We start from the raw sequence: 22,847 nt of genomic DNA on the forward strand, positions 1-22,847 counted from the left end.
TCACTGAGTCATTTTAATTAGCACCTTACAGTCTAATCCACAATGTCTAGGTCCTGCTGGTAAGGAAGCGAGGCAAAACATGGCCAAGCACCCTCCTCTGCTGGGACCCTTCTGAGAAGACTTTGAATCCCCAGAGCCTGGGATCCACAGCAATAGACAGCTTCCTTGGTCCAACAGAGGCACCCAGGGCCTCCAGGCAGTTTGGGCACTGGTGCCTGGGCTTCACTCGGCTGTTCCCTCTGGAATGCCTCCGTCGCTCCTCCGCATCTGGGTCAGTCTTTCTCACGCTTCACATTTCACCTACGGCGTCGTCTAGAGACATCTGCTCCTTTAGTCCTCACTATGCCCTCGTGAGGAGGAGGTACTGCCATTCTCGATCAGAAGTGAACTTCTAACACACGTGACCTTCTTTCTTTCTGCCCCCACAGCTCCTCCCGGTCTCAGATCAGGATGGGAACTTGGTGAACAGCCAGAGCAGGAGGCGCTGAGACACAGGTGCACAGAGAAAGTCCAGACGTAGTAGAGAGTGTTCTCTGGAGATTCAGGCGGCAGGAGGTGGCCCAAGATGGCAGAGTGCTGGCTGGAGAGGTTCCGTATAGGAGGAAGTCATGACAGGAGGACAGAACAGTGATGGAGAGTCTCGGAGATGCGGATCACGTGGAGACCTAAGCAGGTGAGTCCAAAAGGCCCCTGACCCCAGGACCTTCAGGACTCCAGCCTCTGGGAGGCTACGGGAGCAGGCGGTCTAGGGCCAGTCTTAGAGAAACTGGGCTTGCAAGCCAGGAACCAAGGCACAGATCCAGTTTTTGGAAAGTGGGGGACGAGATCAGTGACGGCCTTAAGCAAGACTGACCAGATGCTACAGCCTGGTCTGAAGACTTGGAGCTCCTTAATTCTCCCGTGACAAGAGGACTTTCTGCACGTAGTCATCAGGTAGCAGCTCTGTGAGAACAAGAGGACCACAAAAGGAATCACTGTGACCACGCTGTTTGTCCAACTCCCTGCTCTTGTCCCTGTGATGAAGGATAGACTGATCTCCACATCACGGAGGTGCATTAAATATGTTTGACCTTCCACTTTAGATAACATTCTTCTCCTTTTATCTTGATCTTAGACCTTGCACGAAGCTTAATAATTTACTACGAGAGAGTCCTTGAGACTCAACACTCAGGAAATAAGTGACCCGGGGAAGTTGCCGGGATACGTGGAGTGTGTTTGGCAGTATTTGTGCTAATTCTGTAGCCACCCGTCAAGTCTTGCCTTCGATGCCTTGCATTCTCTGCTTCACGGGAGACTAGATTTGTAGAAATGCCCAGGAATAGGTGAAATCACCAGTATTTTCTCCAACCTAAAATTGTTTGGCCTATTTCATCCCTCTTCAGTATTTTAGGTTTTGCTGCCTGCTTTATTTTATGAAAGTGGAGTATGGGTTGCAGTTGTGAACAGGAACAAAGTGCAGGCCAGACAGCCTTGGAAAATGATGGCCTGACAGACGGTCAAAGTGGTGACCGTTTCAGACGGCCGTACAACAGAGCAAATGCCTATTTTTTGGTGTGATTAAGCTTAAGTTAAAATGAAAGAATGTGAGAATTTATAAAAATAAGATATAAAAACTATTAGGAAAGAAGAATGTTTCTTGGGACTGGGCCAAGGAGTGAGAGGAGCCATTTTTATCAGCTTTTGAAGCTGCCTGAGCCTTGAACGCGGTATTAACATGTCTCAGTGAAGTTGTTGAATGAATGAGGCGGAGAGACCAAGCTTCACCCCCGAGTTCCTGAGGCAGGGAGCCCTGTGTAGCTGGTTTAGGGGTGTTTAGGGGCCTTTGGAGGCATTTAGAGATGGAAATGGGTCTTGTGCTCCGTGCTGCCCATCATCCTCCAAGGAGCAGAGACTCCCCTGCCCGTGACCCTCTCCCATAACACACGACATTTTTTTTTAAGCTAACATCTGAGTGCTTACCATGTGCCAGATCCGGCACATTTAATCCTCTCTACGACCCCAGAGGTAGATAAGTTTTATAGACAGGGAGTCAAACAGGGAGAAGTTAATTCTCCCAAGGTCACATAGAGAAGCGTGAGCTGGGCCAGGAATCAACTCCAGACACTGGGGCTCCAGAGCTGAGAGCTTTGCTGCATTTCATACTCTTCCCATTAAAAAGGAATCTAGAAAAGGGTCGGAGACAGCTGGACAGAGAGACTGGGGAGGTAGGAAAGAGGGGGGTGCTTTCCCCTATCGCAGCACCCTCCCTGTGGTAAATGGGGAGAAAGGAGAACCCCGTCCCCCACAACTCCCCTCTACTTGCTCTCCTTCCACAGCACTTACCACCCGCCAACACACCCTACCGTGAACTTGTCCATCATGCTGTGAGTGCGTCTGCCTCCCCACTAAGGCGTAAGCACATAAGAGCGGCCTCTTGGTCCACGGTTGCTGAGGGATCCCAAGTGTCTAGGGCAGTGCTGGCCCAGGGTAGCACTCAGTATTTCTTAAATAAGTGAATACCACCGCTACCCACCCACCTAAGGAGATCTCTGGGAAGATTAAAATCTTTGAATTTATAACACTTCCAAACAGTGTTTCGTGAATGAGTGAAACACTAAGAGGCAAGGAAGACCCCTGGAGCTCAGGAGTGTGAAGGTTATTGCCGTCTTTAACATCTGAGGGATTGCTCAGCGCTGGAGTCACCCTGAGATCTGGCCACCCGCTTCCTTCCCTGGGGATTCTCCCACAGGTCAGACAGGCAGGAGGAGAGAAACAGCACTGCGGGAGTGAGACGGGGGAAGTGGGAAGACGAGGTCACTGGTTTCAATTTTCCTCTTCTTCCCAGGCTTATTGTTTCACTCTCTCCCTGTTTTTTTTTTTTACTTCTCCTTTTGATCCACTTCATTAAATCATATACTCAGATGCTTTCTTCTCGTGACGTCTTTAATTGCGTGATTTTAGAAGGTTGTTCCAGGACCGAACTGCACTTGGTGTAACCGAGTCATCCTGTGTGCTGAACGGGGAGGGGTCCCTGCTTGAAATCTGACCTTCCCGATGATCAGAAGCCACGAGGTAGCCCCGGGTGCAGGCTCTGGGTCCCTCAGCAGGGGGGTCGCTGCTCACCGCAGGGCTCCTCCAGGCTCCTCTCATTCCCCTGACTCAGGACCCTCCCTGCAGGCACGGGATCCACGTTGTCAGCTGGTCCTGCCCGTGGATGGGGCTGACACAGAAGCAGAGAATTCCGCGGCGACTACGTGAGGGCCACTACTGAAGGATGATTCATGTGATTCTCAAACCTCCCAAAGGACCTGAGCTCATAGGGACACTCCTGGACCAGGCAGCCTCAAGACACGCGGCATCTCACACAGGCAGAGCCGCAGTAGACCAATGGCTACACGAAGACTCAGAAGCATCTGAAGATGAATGAGGGCGAGATGAACTCACTCTATTAATATTATTTAATGGCACAAAGTAAAGGGACTGTGTAGGTGCCCGGAAGGTAATAAGCATTTTACGTCAATCTGGTCCTGTGTACACCAATTCAACCCTCACAACAACCCTGTGAGGAAGGGCCTGTTACTAGTTTCACTTACGGAGGAGGAAAACTGAGAGGTTAGAAATGTGGCTGGCTCACAGAGCTAGAAAGCAGCAGGACGCAGCCCCGGGCAGCTGGCTGCAGACCCTCAGCTCCACCGCAGCTCCGCTTTGCCGGCTGCATTAGAAGTGCACACGGATAATGAAAATACCTGCCAGATGGGGTCCCGAGTGCTTTACCAATTCTCTCATGAAATCCCCGTTCAACTCCATGAGGGAATCCCCATCCAACCCTGCAGGAAACACCAGATACACCTAGACTGGGGACATTCTACAGGACACCTGGCCATACTCAAGGCTGTCAAGGTCACAGGAAATAGGATGGAGACACTGTCACAGAGCAGAGGAGGCCAGGAGACAAGACAACGAAACGCAACATGGTTTCCTGGATTGGATCCTGGGACACAAAGAGGCCCCCAATGAAAAAATGGGGAAATTAAAACACCACCTGTAACATGTAACAATGGGCTTGCTCTGCTGGCCACAATCTGAGCCAATTAATCACAACAAGTTAGAGATCGAGAAAGGAAATTTAATTAGATTAGCCAGCTAATGGGAAGATGGCAGACTAATGTCTCAAAAAAACCATCTTCAAAAATGACAGAATCTTGAGGCAGTTATATAGGGAAACGGGCTATGAGGAAGGGTCCAGGGATGCTGGTCTCCAGGCGTCCCATTGTTCCATTCTTCTGTCAGCTGTGATAGACTCCTTGTAGGTGTATTTCTCACCTGTGGTCAGCCTTTTCCTGGAGAGAAACTCATAGAACAAAGTTGTAATTGATCAGGGTGTTGGGGAGGACATACGCAAGCGGAGGCCACAAATCAGGAGAGCACGTGAATTTTTTCGAGTACATGCAGAGCAGAGAGTAGTCACACAGAGGAGGAGCTGGGCCATTTAGTGTAACAAGACAGGCTCACATGCTCACTTACAGAGCCACTTCACGTGAACTGTGGCTGTCAATCAGGAAACCAGTAACTTCATACTCAAAGGAACTATTCCTAGCACGTCTTCAAGTTATATCTGCTCACTTACTAATGGGGCGGAGATTCTTCACTGCTTTTCCTGCTGCAGGAGTCAGTACAGCGATGGTACAGCGAGCTGGAGGCCCTTCTGTCCCGTACGTCATAAGCTTCAATCGTCAAATAAAACATATTGTCTTCATTTGTTACTGAAGCAAGCAGAAAATGTGAAACTTCATTTCCAAGTTCCAGGACGACTTTACAGAATATGCTATTGAAACACAATCTCTTAACTTCGTTAGCCTAGTGTCTTGAGAGGGAAAATTCTTCGTCATTCCACACTGCTTTTTAAACTCAAGGTGCCCTGGGGCCTTACAGACTTCAGCCTTTTTTTTCTTAAACACATTTGTGTTCCTTCCTCTATTAAATTATTTGTATGCAAAATGAGACTTATAGAAAGTAACTTCTTTTGCTTTTCAGATTCTAATTTCTAAGGAAACTGAAGAGAACTGTGCTTTTTTCACTTAACAAAGTTGTTAGTGCTGTCTCTTTGCAGTTGACCTTAAGGAAGACCTCATGTTTACCTTCTCCAGCCACCAGGGGAGATGAGCCACAGTTACGTTCTTGGTCAAGAGACCTGCAAGGTTAAGTGTGGTCATTTGAGGCAAAAATTTTTGACCTTCTCTCCCTCAGGTCTGAGGGCTCGCCCCAGTGCTGGGCCCACAAAGACGTCTTCCATTTGGAAGCTCCCCTGGGCTGGACCGTGGTGACTGCAGCTGCTGCTCTCCGGCCCCCAGGTGAGCAGCAAAGCAGAGGCAGAGACACATGCCAGAGCTCACTGGGAAGCACGAGCCTTCTACTGAAATGTTTCGAGTTTCTTTCTTTGAAAGAAAGGTTATTTTCCAATAGTTCTGACTGATAACAATAATCCCAGAAGGAGATAACGTGTATAAAACACTTAGAAACGTGCCAGGCCTTGCACTGCACGGTTTTTACTCAGACGATCTAATCTAATCCTGAGTCAAGTACTGCTATGCGCATGTGCATGTTTCAGGTGAAGACTCTGTTCCTCAGGGCCTCCTCGGGGCGGGGAGGCAGGAGCACTATTGCTTTTCTCTCTTGCTTGTTAGGCATGAGTGGGAACTGCCCTTTAAAGAAAGAGTTCCAAGGTGTGATGGTTACTTTTATGGGTCATTGTGGCTGGGCTATAGTTGCGTGATCAAACACTAATCTAGATGTGGCCACACTGGTATTTTTTAGGCATGGTTAACATCTTTATCAGTTGACCTTGAGTACAGGAGATTACCTTCAATCCTGTGGGTGGGCCTCATGTAATCTGTTGAAAGGCCTTAAGAGCAAAAACTAAGGTTTCCTGGAGAAGAAATTCTGCTTTGAGACTGAAGTTTTAACTCCTCCTTCAGTCTGTCTGGCCTACAGACTTTGGACTTGCCAACTCCCAGTCACATGAGCCTATTCCTTAAAATAAATACCTCTCTCTCAATATACACACGGATATATCTACATCTTACTGGTTCTGTCTCTGGAAAACCCTGACCGTACATGTGGCTTAAAGTTCTGTAGGCTTGGGGCTGGCCCCGTGGCCGAGTGGTTAAGGCCGAGTGGTTAAGTTTGCGCGCTCCGCTGCAGGCGGCCCAGTGTTTTGTTGGTTTGAATCCTGGGCGCAGACATGGCACTGCTCATCAAACCACGCTGAGGCAGTGGCCCACATGCCACAACTAGAAGGACGCACAACAATAGAATATACAACTATGTACTGGGGGACTATGGGGAGAAAAAGGAAAAAATAAAGTAAATTTTAAAAAAATAAAATGAAGTAAATTTAAAAAAAAAAAGTTCTGTAGCCTGGCTACTCAAAGTCTGGTCTGCAAGCCAGCAGCAGCATCAACCCCAGCTGAAAACTCATTAGAAACCCACAAGCTCACCCCACGCAGAAGCGTCACTCCATCAGAAACTGGGTTTAATGAGATCCCTAGATGATCCCTAAGCCGTCAGAGTTAGAGGACGTTTAATGCAACACGAAGAGGATAAACCACAACGCGTTTTACCTGAATACAATCCTCAACACTTCAGCCTTGAGGGACGTCCACTCTGGAACTTCTGAAAAGAGAATAAAGACCCCAGCTTGCACCCTTTGAAGGAGATAGCCCACTGGCTGCCTGTGTCAACGTCATAAACCGGATGTACCTCCTCTTAATCCCTTGGTTGTGGAGGTGGTCGTGGCCCAGGAACAGGCCTACCTGCTACTATCGAAGATACTTCTCGCCTCTCACTGTACTCACGTCCCAGGTCGCATCCTTCCTCAAGGAAATCAAGCATTTCTTTATTCTTTTTAATTATAGGAAAATAAGTCCTAGGCTGACGAAAGTATTAACTGATATTCAGTTTCTTCTAAAAGCAGTTTCAAAATAATGATCTAAAAGACAGACTAAGACATCTTACAGGCTCAAGTCAGATGAAATCCATAAGATTTAATAAAATTGAGAATTTCTTTCCTCTGACTGAAATTCCACCTGCCTCTTACGAAGCCTCACGCTCAGTCCCCACATGATGGGAGAGAAGATGAGGAGAGAATTTAACCGCTGCTTCTCAGCCCGTTTGTCAGGCCGGGGTCCTCCACACCTGACATGATTTATGTCATCCTCTGCAGCTGGCTTCTACATTATCAGCAGGAAAGCAAGTCACCACCTGCACTGGATAATATAACTCAGAATTATTTAAATCCTTTCCCGCTTCTGCTAGAACCATTTCCGTAATTCATTTAGTATCCCAAATAGCTTTTCAGGATGCCGTTTCACATCCCAAGAGTCAAAACAAATGACCTCATCTGGTAGGAGATGGGGAATGCCTTTGTCCTCGGGCGTCATAGCAATTCTTCTCAAAGAAATTAAAACGCTCATGAAATTCCCCCTGGTGGGCAAAGGCCGTCCTGCCTTCTCTTTTGTGTCCCCCTCCTGTGGTTCTGGGGTGCTGCGAGAGGAGGAAACCAACCTGACCCAAGTTCAATGCTGAGTCCCCAGGATTGGGCCTTCTTCCCTTGCTAACTTGGTGGCCAGACCGGAGCGGGTAACCCGGGTTAGGTCGCCCTGAGCATCAGTGGTCCTCAGCTGGAGGGAGTGTACCGAAGAGCACTGTGACAAGCACTTCCTGAGGCTGCAGCCGCACCTGGAGCTTCTCGCTCCACAGACCTGAGCCGGGCACAGAAATGTGCGGTGGAAACCTCTCCTCAGGTACTTCTGAGAATGTCCTCACCTTGTTGGCTCTCTGACTTTAGGTAAAGGTACCACCTTGGCTACCAAAGGCTCTATACCCAATTCTGAGTGGAGGGGTTTCCCACACCAACAAGCAATTCTCCAACATCAGCTGGGTGTCCTACAGTTCAGCTCGATTCTGACACTAATGTGTCAGAGCGACAGGTTAGGGGCTCAGTCCTACAGGACTGCCCTCCCCCACACCCCGCCACTTCAGATGCCAGTGGAGAGTCCCGGTTGTTACTGACCAGCCATAAATCAGAGATTCTCACCACCCCCTCTCTTCTGTTCAATGAATTTGCTAGAGTGGCTCACACAACTCAGAGAAACATTTTACTAACCATACTACTGGTTTGTTATAAAAGGATACAACTCAGGAACAGCCTCATGGAGGAGATGCTTAGGGTAAGGCACGGGGAACGAGCGCCAAGCTTCCTCACCCTCTCTGAAGGCACCACTCTCCCAACACCTCCACAAGCATTCCCCACCTGGGAAGCTCCCCAAACCCTTTCCTTTCGGGGGTTTTATGGAGGCTTCATTATGTAGGCATGATTGATTAAATCATTGGCTATTGGAGACTGATTCAACCTCCAGCCTTTCTCCCCTCCTGGAGGTCTGGGGTTGGGACTGAAAGTTCCAGACCTCTAATCAGATGGCTGGCTCGCCTGAAAGCCAGCCCCCAAGCTTAGGTGCTCTCCAAAAGCCACCTCATTCACATAACAAGAGACACCTTTGTCAATCTGCACTCTCAACACTTAGGAAATTCCAAGGGTTTGGGGAGCTGTGAGCCAGAAACTGTAGACAAAGACCAGATATATATGAATGAGAAATATATTTTGGTCATCTGAATGACCAAATATATATTTCTTACAAATCGCAATAGCACAGCTATACATTAGAATCTTTTGGGGTGGAGGTGAGGGGGCGTGAAAAAATATTAATGTCCAGATTGTGCCTCAAATCAACTAAATCTGATGTTCTGGGAGTGAACCCAGGCACTCGTATTTTTAAAGCTTCCACGTGATTCCAGTGCACGGCCGCGACTGAAAACCATCGTATCAGGGCCTCTCAAACTTCAACATGTGCACATTTCGCCTGGGGATCCGGACGCGATGTGGATTCTGATTGAGCAGGTCTGCAGTGGAGCCTGAAATTCCGCATTTCTAGTTAGCTTCCAGGTGATGTTAATGCTCCTGGTCTGTGGACCAAATTTGACTAGAAAGGCATTTCTCCAGAGCCCCAGTGTTAATAAATTTGAGCTAACTGAGGTTTTGAGGTAACAGATAGGATGCCCGGTTTAATTTTAATTTCAGATACACAACAAATAATTTTTTAGGATAAGGATGTCCCAGATATTGCATGGAACATCCTTTTACTAAAATAGTGTGCATTGTGTATCTGAAATTCAGATTTAACTTGGCATACTATTTGTTTTGTGTTGTTTTGGTAAATACGGCAACAGATTTCTTGACTTTTCTGCTTTGTTTTGATGGCAAAGTGTTGCTTAGGCAAAAGTGATGAATGTCAAGAAGCTGATCTTACTTTATGTCCACGGTCCTTTATCTTTTCAGGATGTGGATGCCTGAGAACATAATGAGTGTCCCGGACTGTCTCCCTGGGAAGAAAGCACATGTCTGTACGCACACTCGATGCTGTACACATGTTTCCTGGGGTTTGTGGCACTGCCTCAAGGCCACCCGTGGACCGGCCAGTGGTCCGTAGACCCTGGGGAGAAAGCCCATGTCATCCTCTTGCTCAGCAAAAGGAAGTTGTCCCATCACCTATGTTTCCCAAAAAGATATTCAATGGGTACTAGTTTCACGAAATATTTACAGATTTTGCATGAAGAGTGTGTTTGATGGAAAATGCTGGATTAAACAAAGTTAAATAGATTTCTTTTTTGCAGGCTCTTGCAAGTGTTCAATATACTATTTTGTTTGGGGACTCTCCCAGAAGAAGATAGTGTCTAATATTTCCCCTATTTATTTGGTCAGCTATCTTATTCCTTGCAGGATATTCCCAAGGATTAGTATCGTCTGGAATACTCTGCGTACATGCACCCCTATGTTCATCACAGCATTATTCACAATAGCCAAGACCCGGAAGCAACCTAGGTGCCCATCAAGGGACAAATGGATAAAGAAAATGTGGATATATACACAATGGAATACTACTCAGCTATAAGAAACAATGAAGTCCAGCCATTTGTGACAACATGATGGACCTTGAGGATATTAGGCTAAGTGAAATAAGTCAGAGGGAGAAAGTCACATACTGTATGATCTCACTCATAAATAGAAGATAAAAACAACAGCAAACACATAGAGACAGAGATTGGATTGAGGGTTACCAGAGGGGAAGGTGGGAGGGAGGAGGGAGAAAGGAGTAATTAGGCACGTGTGTGTGGTGATGGATTGTGATTAGTCTTTGGGTGGTGAACATGCTGTAATCTAAACAGAAACTGAAAAACAATGATGTACACCTGAAATGTATATAATGTTTTAAATCAACGTTACTGCAATAAGAAAAAGAAAAAATACTCTGAATAATGCTGCCTAAATAAATGTTTCCTTGTTTTTCTTCTTAGTGTGAAAAGAAAAAATGCTCATTATGGAAAATTTGGTAAGTACAGAAAAACATAATAAGAAAATGTTACTCATAATCTTGTGATTCAGAGGTAACCACTGTTAACATTTTAACCTATTTCCTTCTAAACTATGAAGGTTGATGGCTCAGGAAATGGAAGTTTTCACGAGGAAAATAGGATTTTTGTGTGTGTGTGTGAGGAAAATTGTCCCCTTATTTTGTATGTGGGGTGCTGCCACAGCACAGCTTGATGAGCAGTATGTAGGTCCACACCTGGGATCCGAACCAGTGAACCCTGGGCTGCTGAAGCAGAGTGTGGTAACTTAACTACTACAGCACCAGGCTGGCCCTGGAAAATAGGATTTTTGAATGTAAGAAGGTAGTCTTGATGGGCTGGAAGAGAGAGGGTGGAGTAAGAAAAGATTTAATGATTTGAACATTCATGGAAATACATAGGAGGGATCAGGAGAGAATTTTCCCATTTTAGAGTCTCTTACTGTAGATAAGAGACCATATAATTAGATTTCTGGATATCTATTCCAGCTGCTAAACTTCTGAGAAACGCTGCTGAGATCTGGCCCAATTCGCACGGCAACGGCTCCATAGCTTCAGCTTGTACTCCACCATTATTTCCTGCATTTACCACTTCATTTGATCTTGAAGGCAAACAGTATTGCTCACTCAGGCAGTTGAGAGTTTTGCTCTAACCATTGAAAGAGGATTATACTCTCGATGGTCACAAAGTCATAATACGCTTACATCCTTACCTCCTCACTGTAAAGAATAGCTAATATTCTTACAACCCTTAATAGTTGGCTCTATTACTAATCCCATAAGTTACGTCACTAGAGTCTAAAGCCACCCTGGGAGGGGAAGAATTTGGTGGGGATAATTGCTTTTTAAATTTTTAGCAGATAAAGAAAATGAGACTCAGAAATCAAGTGGCTGACAGACTAGTAAGTGACAGTTCTAACCAGAACTAACATCTTGGACTCCACCTTCTGTGATCTTGCATAAAACAGCCAAGAAAACAAATTTTGTGCCATATTTGGTTTTTTAAAGACTTCGACAGTTTTATGTTTTCATGGAAGACAGAAGAAAATGCTTTCTGAGGTTAGGATGTATAGGCACTCCTTCAGCGTGAAATTGATTTTTAAAAGGGTCTCATATCTCCTTCTTCTGCTGCACCCTGGGCCCCACTATGTGAGTGTTTCAGAATAATAATAATGCGTCCCTAATGCTGAGCACAAACCTGAACCAAATCTTGAAACTTTGACTCCATAGCTATTTAGCGGGCGCTTTCCTGGGTCCCACGGCGGGTGCGTCCAGGGGTTCTGACTCCCCGAGCCGTGCTGTCGACGCTTGCGAGGGACTCGCCAAGCATTCTTTTGAGGCAAATCCTGAACAGAGTAATTTTTTTGTTTTTTCCCTGAAAGTTGTTCCATCTTGAAAAGTAGTTTGAAGGCACTCTCTCCAGTGAGCAATGGATAACATAATGCTGTCATGTAGTCAATATTTCCTGAGCACCTGCTGCTCCCAAGGAGTGGGGACACAGTAAGGAGTCAGACAGAGAGGATGCTACACTCAAGGACATTCTACAGAAGACAAAGAAGCAAGAGAATTTCAGATGATACATGCTGTGAAAAAACCGAAACTGGGCAACGTGGTGACACAGAGTGACGTGAAGCAGTGAGCACTGAGAACCAGATGGCAGCTGCTGACCCGGTGCACAGGGAAAGTCCTCCGAGGAGCTGGCGTTTGGGCTGAAGATCTCAAAGCTCCACAAAGTGAATGGGTGCCCCAGTTTGTTTTCAACTAACGCTCAATCCAAATGTTTCTACTTCGTGCGGTTTCATTGCTTTGGTTTAATATTTCCAAATATTTGAAGTTTTCTCCTGTTGGCAAGGTTTCTTTGTGAACAGTTCTATATCAAAGTGATGCTTGAAAGGCAGGTTGGTAAGATTTATTTTTATGTGAATTAGTTCTCTATTCCCCTTTTTCTTCTCAATGTGTCTGCGTCAGCTGCATCAACAAACTGGCCTTAAAACCACGTTCGCTCCTGGTGCGGGAGACGTAGGTCGGAGCGTGTAGGGTCTCCTCGCCTGGTGAGAGGAGAGCAGGCATTCCCAGAAGGGCAGGGTGTTTTCCCCTCTCTGCCCCCAGGCAGCCTCGCACAGTGGAAAAGAAGCTGCCTCCACTCCACCCAACTCACTGAGCTGCCGTCCATCTCTTTAGCATCTGAGCAGCCTGGGAACTCCAGAGCCCAGCGCCCACGGGACAAATGCCTAGGAAATGTGTGGCTTCTGAGTGTTTCTCTTTCCTCAGGAAGATGAGAAATAGGTGGATCATAAGCATCTGGGGGAGTCTTTTTGAAATACACCCCTTCCATCACCACTACGTGTGTGGACAGGGAGGGAGGAGGAGCCAGACAAGGCTTGGGTGAACCGTGTGAGTTCCACACCACCACGCCCTTCTTACACCGCACGTGAAGGCAGTGGCCATGCCTAAATTGTAACTGATGGATCGACAGTGATGAATTATCTTTCATCCAAGACAGCTATTGGGTCAGAATACTATACTCAGCAGTAGGGAATAAAAGGATAAAAAAACATGATTTCTACCTTCAAGGGCTCACAGTTTAGTTGATTTATTTGAAGGCAGATTTGAGAACAGATAAGCTATAATGAAGTGAGATAAGTGATTCTGTAGAGACTTAGGTTCCACTTAGTGTTGTATTTCCTTAAAACACAGTAAGAACTAAATGATCACCAAGACTATGAGACTATTTAATAAATGTTGCATTTAAAAGGAATAAAATTATAATGAATGAGCAACTTCAGGAATCTTCCACAAATGTTTCTTTTAAGGAGATGGGCATGTATCTGTCAAGGCTCAGCTTACAGAATGTAGAAACTGCTTCATCGCTAGGCAACGTGAAATGAGGTGGGGAAATCTTCCAGGCGGAAACCATCCGTCATAGACCCACATTTTCCACCACAACCAAACCACCATCCTTTACCGAGTTTCATTCATGCCCATTGAAACAGGACATGTGAACAGGCACAAAAACCCTCAAATGAATTTGATAGGAAAGTTGTTGGCCCTGTAAATTTTAGCATTGACAAGGACTTTAGAAATCATCCTTTTACCGATAATACATCTGAAGCCCGGAGAGTTTAAGTGGCTTGCTCAAAATCACACAGCTGGTTAGTGGCCGAGGCAGAAGCCTAGCATCTCCCAATTTCTCTAGCACTACTTGGCAGATGGCTTCTCTGATTTAGCTGGAGATGTTTGTGTAGAAGGAAATAAATAACAAAAAAAATCCTTCTCAGCCCACTCATATCATAAGATGTGATCAAGAACAACAGACTATTTAAAAAGAGACAGTGACAGGCTAAGAGAGGTGTAGTAGGACGTATTTGGCATCGTGCCTTGTTCCCTCCCCCTCCCCCCATTCCTGGGCCCGCCGCTGCAAGGATCCCCTCCCAGGCTGGCGCTCTTCCTCAGGATGGACATGCTGTTAGTGACTCTCGGAGACCGCACCTGGTCTGATCCTACACCCCTGTTCTCAGGTGCTTTTTCTATGTGGGAATTTGTAAAGCATCACGTCAGATCTTAGTGGTCGTCACTGCAAAAACCTGCCTCTGACTGGGGACTGTCCTGGTTTAGGACCCCACACACACATACACACACATGTACACACACACACACTTCTGTCCATATACTGGCCCCTCCTCTAACTGGTATTGGTTCAACAGTCCACATGGCCAGGTCTCACTCGCCAATGCCAAATAATCCGGAACCATCCTTCATTCCAAACTGAGTGTGAAGTACCTCTTTTACTCCTCCTTCGACTCGAGGTGACACAATCATCAATAATTTTCCGTAAAATCTTCCACAGGCTGACATCTGCTTTTCTTTCCTCATCTCCCAAAAGGAGGCCATCATAAACAGAGCTTCCAGAACTTTCTCCTACAGCTGTTTCCAGTCATCACGCTACAGCTTCTCTAGTTTCAGCCCCGAGGCTGTTTTCTACCGTCTGTTTATATTTGTGTTACCTGAGAAATAAATCCTCTTAATTTAAAAGCAAATAAACAGTGTGTGGTGCAAAGTTCTAGGCACAATATAAATCTCACCAAATTAATCCTGTTCCCTAAGATCTTCCAAAAAATGGCTTCAGCCTCGTCCACACCCCCCATATTACAGAGCAGTCTGGTATGCCACCAACAGTAAAGGCTTGGTGTTCTCTTTTTTCAAGCTCCCATGCTGAAGACAGAAAGAACTCTGCGTTTGCTCAACAAAGGGGGTCTTTCTAAGGAAAGACTCTTAAAAAATCCAGACAAAGGAAATCCCTCCTCCGTGTGAAGAGATTTGTGATTCTGGATACGTGCCTGATTGTTCCGTAAACCATAGGTCTGTTGCTGAAAAGAAAAAAAGTCAACCTGTCACACGCAACCCAGACCACCAGGGCCACAGCCCGGCAGAGGCCACAACGCGGGCCATGCGGAGTGCAAGGTGTCCGCGTCCTCGCCCCACGTCTGCCCCCTGCCTGGAGAGCAGGCCCACAAAGCTGTGGTGGGCGCTGATTCTGCACTCAACAGTGATCTGCATCCTGATCCAGGTCCACCGATGACAGTATCTGTGAGCAAGGTAACTTTTCCCAAAGGTAAAACGGAGTTAATTGTATTACTTTCTTTGTAGGGTCACAGTTAGGATTAACTGAGATGATTCACATAAAATGCCTAGCCCTGTCCCCGGCAAACAGCAAGTTTGCAATAAATGTTAGTTAATAAGTAAGTGAGTTGACCTGGCAGCAGAAGCAGTGGTGACGCGAGACGGCAAGCTACCCTTGGAGAGGAACGAACGCAGTCCCTGTGCTACGGGGCCTGAGCCAGAATTCCTGCTCCTGGTGTGGCAGACAGCAGGGCATGCCCACTCGTCCAGTGTGGCCAACAATGTTCCCGGCTGATTTTAAAAGTTGCTCAATCCGTTACAGACTTCAAGGATAATTGAGCATTCTTTGTTTCTCTTGGCAAAATCATGCTTTGCAAGATCCTATTTGGCAAGAGAAATGTTCCAGAGTTCTTTTTTTAAAGAAAATTATATTAATAGCAAAGTGAGTTACATGGACAATCTCTAAGTTTCCTTTCCAGTGAAAGCATTCCATTTCTCTACCCGAGTGGAGGTGGTGGTGGAAGGAACAGGCTTGGGCTTTGGTGCCAGGCCGACCGAGGGCTCCGCCTCTCACTGTGGATGACTTCGTCAACGTCCACCATCTCTCTGAGGCTCTGCTGTCTTCTCTGTGTGCACGGGGAGGGTAACACCTACCTCGCAGTATGCTTGTGGGAGTAAATGGGAGTGCTGTATGTGGAAGTGCCCAGCACGGTTCTAACCCCATGGCAGATAAGGAATTAATGGGAGTGTCTCTACCCCCACCCCTGGGGTCATCCAGCAGAATGAGGCGCGCCTCTGTGACCCCCCCCAGGAGAGCTCTTCCTTAGGGAGTTACAGCTTTTGGGTGAGGCTTTGCTATCTGGGCAGGTTGCGGCTTATTCCTTAAACCACCCCTTAAGAATGTCTTTAGAAGGAAGGGGAACGAGAGAAGAAGTCACTGGCCGAAACTATGGGCTGGCATTTTGGCCTTGCTCACCTGGCTGCTTTGAGGACATCACCCCACCCTCTATCCATCCAGCTACCTACTCATTCCACAGATATTTACTGAGCACCAATTTCATGTCAGCCCTGCGCATGGGGCGAGGGAGGCACAGTGGAGAGTCAGCAACCCCCGTCCTCAGGACTTCACAGTCCGCAAGGAGAGACAGAGAAAGACAAGGACGCAGGCAACTGACATGCCATCCAGCGAGGTTGTGCCAGGAGAGCACGGCCAGAAGGAGCCGTGTGCTGCCTGGGGCCATGCCTTTAAACTTATTCCGTGAGAGGTGGGGACAACGGATTTTTAAACTATTTTTTTAAAGAATAATATAATAAACACTGGTATATCCATTACACCACTTAAGAAATAATACACACCAGGGGGTGGGGAAATGGGTTGAAGGGGTTGAAAGGTACAAACTTCTGGTTATAAGATAACTAAGTCCTGGGGATATAATGCACAGCATGGGGACTATGTTAACGATACTGCCTTGTATATTGGAAAGTTGCTAAGAGGGTGGATCTTAAAAGTTCTCATCACAACAAAAAACATTGTAACTATGTGTGGTGATGGAAGTTAACCAGACTCATTGTGGTGATCATTTCTCAATATATACAAGTATCAAATCATTATGTTGTACACCTGAAACTAATACAATGTTATATGTTCGTTAAAGCTCAATAAAACCGGAAAAAAACCCAAAACCAGCCCACCATCAATACAGTTGAGACCTCCTCAGTACCTTCCTCCCCACCACACCTTACACTTTCACTCCAGAGCTGTGCGGGAGCCACTTGATACACAGAACTTTTTTAGCAAAACAAATATTCTATTAGTAAAACTGTTTAGGGTAAATGTCCCTAATTCACTTCCACCAGCTGAAAAGCAAAGCAAATCAAAGTGCTGAAAAATTTGGCAAAGATTTTTATTTTTCGCCTTTTTATAATTATTATTTCCCAAGTTTGCCTTTGGGTTTCTGAACCCCACACATTCTTGGTAGGACTATTAATATTTTCTAAAAATTTAGAAAATAGAATAAATCACTCACTCATGGTAAGTTTCACTATACCCTATATTATTCAGTTTCAGAATTTCTGCTGCCTTGACTGTCACCGCATATGCACACTGTAAAGATGCTCCGAAGAAATAGGGCTGTGCTAACGAGGACAGCTGTTTAATCTTTTTGTTAACCTTCCATTCTGGAATGTTGTTTGCTGCAGAGGAGTGGGACCGATTTGCATGTCCTCAGCTATGTCAGAGCTGGGTTTGCAGGTATGTGACAGCACGCTCTGGATGGGCACCCCGGGAACTCTGGCTACGAGAGCACACGAGACGGGCACCTACCTGGACATAAGGTTTCGGGACATTTTTGAACATTGCTGGATGGAAATGTAAAGGGTTGGTAGAAATTACCAGACCAACAGGCAGAGGCGAGGAGAAGTAAAGGCACCATTTCAGGCATAAGGAGAGAAGACTCAGTCGCGAGAAGGAGCATGGCACATCTGAGACAGGAGACGGCACTGAGCGTTGCTGGGGTGGGGAGTTGGAGGGCATGGGAAGTGATGAGATGTGACCCAGAGGCCGGGTGATGCAGGAGAGCGCCATCAGAACTCCCCACACCGCAGACTGCCGTTACAGGATTAAACAGAGTGCGCAGCGGATGGGAACTGTAACTTGATGTAGAATTTGAATGCCCTCAAATGCTCAGCGTAATTCCCCCTAATATTCCTCTACAATGCCAAAAATGCACCCTATTCTTCATCTGTCTTGCTGATCATTTGCCCTGTTCCTCGTTTATCCAATAATGGAGCAAAATTAAACTAAAGAACAAGCTGAGTGAATTACATTACATCTCCTAATGACTCGTGCAGGAATGGCCCTCTCATGTCCTGTTTATTGTGACAGGAGTGTGCCCGTGGCCTCCACCGTCAGAGGAAACAGCACTGGAGAACCAGGCCGTGAGGTCAGCAAGCATCTAACAGGGATGCTCTGTCGGACTGGCTTGGAGGGCATTTTTTTTTTTTTTCTGGAACTGGACGGAGTTTGCCCCAGCAAGGGTTTGGGGTCTTCCACTTGGAACTCCAGCCCCCCAGTGTGTCTGGAGAAGGGGAGAGGGAGCTGGAGGGGGCAAGCAGGGACACTGGGAGGAACTCAGAGCCGGTCACCCTCCCGAGGACAGACGATCAAAGGCCAAACACGGACAGAGAGTTTCAGTCCAGTTTTAGACCTGCCACCCAAGGTCTGGACAGAAACTGGACCCCCGTGCGCAGGGCACGTGGACACATGGCAGGTAGCTAGGCACCTGTTGAAAAATCGTCATGGGGACGAGCCCGGCAATTCAACCATCCAAAAGGAAGCAAAGGAAACAAGAACTGGAAATATCCCCAGGGAGCAGCAGATCTCAGGCAGTCCCTGGGGGCAGTGAGGGGTGGAAGATGGCAGAGTAGAACTATACGAATTATTCCAGAGACCCAGGAAGAGAGGGGCTCGCCAAGGTACAGCCTCCAACAGCATCATGGAGTGCTGGCCTGGACCCACTGCCTGGACTCTTGCAAGAGCAGGAAGCCACATGGTCTGTACACAGGGGCGATGGTAGACGGTCCCAGAGCACTTGGAAGTAAACTTCCCCTCTGAGTTACAGACACATTACACCAACTGCCCAGAGATATGCAGTCAGCTCAGAGAGAGAAAACGGTCCTGAGGCCAGCAGGACTTGACCCGGGTGAAGGCATTAAGAGATCTGGCAAACGTTAGTACAATGCAAAAAGCAGAGGCATCCTTGACTTCTTCTCTCTGTTACGTAAGCTACACCTTTGTATATCACAGACACTCAACCACCTTTTCATCCACTTTCTTAACTCAGCTGACCAGCGGATCCTTGGAGCCACCACAAGGTGGCACTGCCTGCCACCCAGTAGCTTACCCATCGACGTGGAGCTTGTGGCTCTGCGGATCACTGAAATGGTCTGCATATTTGATTGCCTTTTGCCTATTACCGTCTAAAGGGAGAGACTATCGGAAGTTGCCGCAAGGAGAGGCTATGCTGGCAGGAAGACTCATTACCTAGTCCCTTTTGTAGTTGTATTTCCTCTGTGAAATATTAAATTGTCATTCCCATTTACAATTTTCAATCTCTCCTGAAGTTTCAGTAGTATAATTCAGCATCCCCAATCACAAGATCTCGCACAGTCCCCGGCAAGGTCAGCCCCTGCCCGTGGGAAGCCCATCCGATAGATAGCACTTTGCGAGTCTCTTGGCAGATTTCTGGCTCTTCCTCTTTACACAACCCTCATTTCTAGTCACTGTGTGCTTTTCCATTTGGATTTCTTCTGAAGAACTAAAAACTGCACCGACTCACAGGGTGCCTCGTTTGGAGGCCCTCTGTGCCCCACTCAGGGGATCAAGCAGACAGGACGGTGGTGTCGGGTTAGTGGGAACCAAGGGGTTGACAAGGACAGGTGTGGGCATGAATCCAAGGGAGGGCCCTTGAGTAGGAGCAAAAAATCAGGATCAGAAAGACCCAAGGCCAACGCCAAGGTCAAGGAAAGGAAGAGGATGTCCGTGGAAGAGGAAGACAGAACCCGGCACGGGAGAGGGGAGCACAGAGAGAAGCGTCGGGTGCGACGAGAGGGTCTGGGGAAAGATCCCACCTGTGCAGGTGGCTTTTGCACCTTGGTGAGGCTGCCTGTGCTTGGAGTGTGCATCAGGTGGGGTGAAGGCTATAGGATCAGGACAGAATATTGAGTTCTTGACCTATTATGTTCTCATCGGCTGACTGGGAGTGGGAGGAGCATTCTGCAAAAGACAAGAGCCTCCGACGGGCTCAGAAACTGACAGACGCCTCTGCTCCTTTAATCCCATGGGCTTGGAGGGTCCAGCTGACTTTCATTCTCCCTAATAGATGGCTGTGCATCCTTCTCAGGTTCCCACTGAGTAAGGGGTGTGGCTACCAGCATCCCGGAGGAGCAGGGCAAAGTGGGGAGGCTGAACTGAGAAAGAGTGAAGGGAAATTTGTGGCAGCTGTCATTTTAGTCCACATAACGCACCCCCTCCCTCTTCTTGGGGTTACAGCACCGCCGCTCCTTCTGTTGGGAAAAGCTCTCTCCTGACTCTGTGGGGTTTTGGGGGCTGCCAACCCCAGTCCTTGCTGAATACTGGCTGCCCACAAGGGTGGGCATGACCAAGAAGGTGCCTATCGTAGTACTCACTCCCTGGCCAAATTGTTGGCCCAAGCAGTAAACATGCAATTCAAGGTGGACCAGGGTCCTCTCTGGAATTTGTCAGAGCTCAAGGAACATCTCTCCTCTTCCTTAGATGGAAAGCTGTAAGAATGTGACCTAGAATGGCCAGCAGTCACAACCTCCGCTGGATGCGTGGACAAGATCCCCTTCCATGAAGGTCTCGCCCCAGCTGCTGGCAGCGTTGTTGGCACACAGCTTTTGGCAGTCAGTCTTCAGGGCCGGCCTCAGCTGCAGAGAGCCTACTCACCCGGCAGACCACATCCAAAGACCGGTTGGTGCAGGAGCCAGGCCATGCCGGTCCAGCGTGGGGCAACTCTGAAGGACCCTCTAACCCCACAGTTTCTTGTGGGGTCCGCCTAGGCTGGCACTGGGCCTGCATCACAGCTCGACTTTCCTTCTGACTGATCCTGCATCCTGCTTTCCTTCCACAGGCGTGAACCCTGGGGGCACTCCTCAATAAAGTGTCACGCTCTGAGCATTGAACTCCATCTCAGGGTCTTCATTCCAGCCCGCAACACCCACCACACAGGAAACTTGGAAGAATGAAGTCATCGTGCAAAGAGAATCTGAACTAGAGAAGGAGAGACAAGCAGTGAGAGAAGTGGCTGGATGCCATCACCCAGGGGCCCGTTCCAGTCTTGGCATCCTCTGGCTACACTGTGTGGGCCAGCTTGTCCACACTTTAGATGTTTTGTTTTAAAGCTGGTTTGAGCTGGCTTTCTGATATTTGGAGCAGACAGAGTCCTGACTAATGCAGAGACCAGCTAAACAAACTGCATGGGTTGCTTTTTTAAAATTGATTAAAAATAGATGACTTACGCATGATACTGTGTGATACTGTGTAAGTTACTTAACCTCTCTGTGCCTTGGTTTCATCGTCTATAAAATGGATACTATTACCCATTCCATTAGATTGTTGTGAGGATTAACTGAGTTAGTACATGTAAATCGCTTAGAAGAGTGCCTGGATATGAATTATTAAAAACAGATGCAAGAGGAAACTTTCTCTTCCTTCTCTTAAAATCAGTGGTACCAAGTTCATGCCAGTCCTGAACCAGTGACTCTTACGTAAATTCCTTTTGTTGCTGTGTGTGCTGATGACACCACTGTACAAGACATAAAGGTTATTTATTACTGTACATCTGGGGCTGCAAACTCCAGTGCCTAGAGAGCAAGCCCACAGCCACATCAGAAAGCAGCCTCAGCCGCGTGTGTCAATGGCTTCTCTAGGGGTATCCCGACTGCGGTTGGGAGCAAGCAAGGCCAGATGGTGTGCACTCCTCTCAGTTTTGCTGAGTCTGAAGGATGCTTGTGGGGGTAACGTGCCTCCACCATGGTCCCCGCTTCTCCAGGGAGGGCTGCGTGCCTTGGGGTGGCTCCTGCCTGGCTGGCTGTGAGGCTCCACGTCTCACACAGAACTTCCCAAACCCAAATTCCTGGGTTCACCTCAGCCTCCACATGGTCCCCACAACGTGGGCGTGATAGTGTGTGAGCAGAGGCGAGCTGAGGGACCACAGCCCTTCGCGAATCCTCAGGGTGCAGATGTCTCCTGGAAAGCTGGAGTAGATCCTAGAGGATCTCCTGAGGTTCCTGGGACCAACTGGAAGCAGAAGGTCCCCGTGCATTAAGTGCCTCGACCGTGTCAGACTGCTGATATTTGGCATACGATAGAAGAAAATCGAAACAAGAATGAAGTTAAAATCTCACTCAGTGGGGGCTGGCCCCATGGCCGAGTGGTTAAGTTCGTGCGCTCCGCTGCAGGCGGCCCAGTGTTTCGTTGGTTCGAATCCTGGGCGCGGACATGGCACTGCTCATCAGAGCATGCTGAGGCAGCGTCCCACATGCCACAACTAGAAGGACCCACAACGAAGAATATACAACTATGTACCGGGGGGCTTTGGGGAGAAAAAGGAAAAAATAAAATCTTTAAAAAAAAAAAATGAGATTCCATTAAAAAAAAAAAAATCTCACTCAGTGGCTTCTGCTCACATCTCATTGATTAGAACTGGCCACCCCTGGGTGCAAAGGAAGCTTACGTCGCAGTCCTAACCCTCAGCCTCAAGTCCTGTGGACAGGAAACAGGTGAATGAAGAGCACACTCTCCAGGAAAAAGGAACGCTCAAGTGACTTCAAGGAAGATGTGGCTGTGGCCGTCTCTTCTGGGTGGCACTGCTCGCTGGGGTCAGCCTCATTCTCAGAGCAAATGCTATCTCTACAAGGTTGGTTCCCTTCACAGCATCTCAGCTGAAAGGCCCCATTCCCTTTGCCTCGAGAAAGAGAATCCATAAAGAAGAGGCATAAATCAATGATAGTGAAAATACACTGCCATGTCTAAAGGAAAAAAAAAAAAGGAAGCAACTTTAGGCAAGACTACTCAGGAAGAAAGCAGGGTCGGGTGGGGACTGTGGCTAAATGAAAATCACAGCCTCTGTCTAAAGCGGGCAGCCGCTCCAGCAGAGCTGGGTGTTACCATATGCAGATGAGGGCTTGGTACTGCCAAATTTTCTGATTTTGCAGGAAAATTTTTAAAACCTGGACTTTTGAGGCCAGCCCCGTGGCCGAGTG

General features: G+C 47.5%; 1 long non-coding RNA gene across 1 annotated transcript; it reads left to right on the top strand.

The window, feature by feature from the left end:
- Positions 1 to 428: 428 nt before the first annotated feature.
- Positions 429 to 21,136, top strand: LOC139083429 (uncharacterized). The gene is made up of 5 exons (XR_011540145.1): positions 429 to 673; positions 10,390 to 10,424; positions 14,647 to 15,038; positions 17,125 to 17,313; positions 20,356 to 21,136. It is a non-coding gene; the product is annotated as an uncharacterized lncRNA (long non-coding RNA).
- The last annotated feature ends 1,711 nt before the right edge of the window (positions 21,137 to 22,847 follow it).

Source organism: Equus przewalskii, chromosome 5 (assembly GCF_037783145.1).
Source record: "Equus przewalskii isolate Varuska chromosome 5, EquPr2, whole genome shotgun sequence".
In the NCBI taxonomy this organism is placed as follows: Eukaryota; Metazoa; Chordata; class Mammalia; order Perissodactyla; family Equidae; genus Equus; species Equus przewalskii.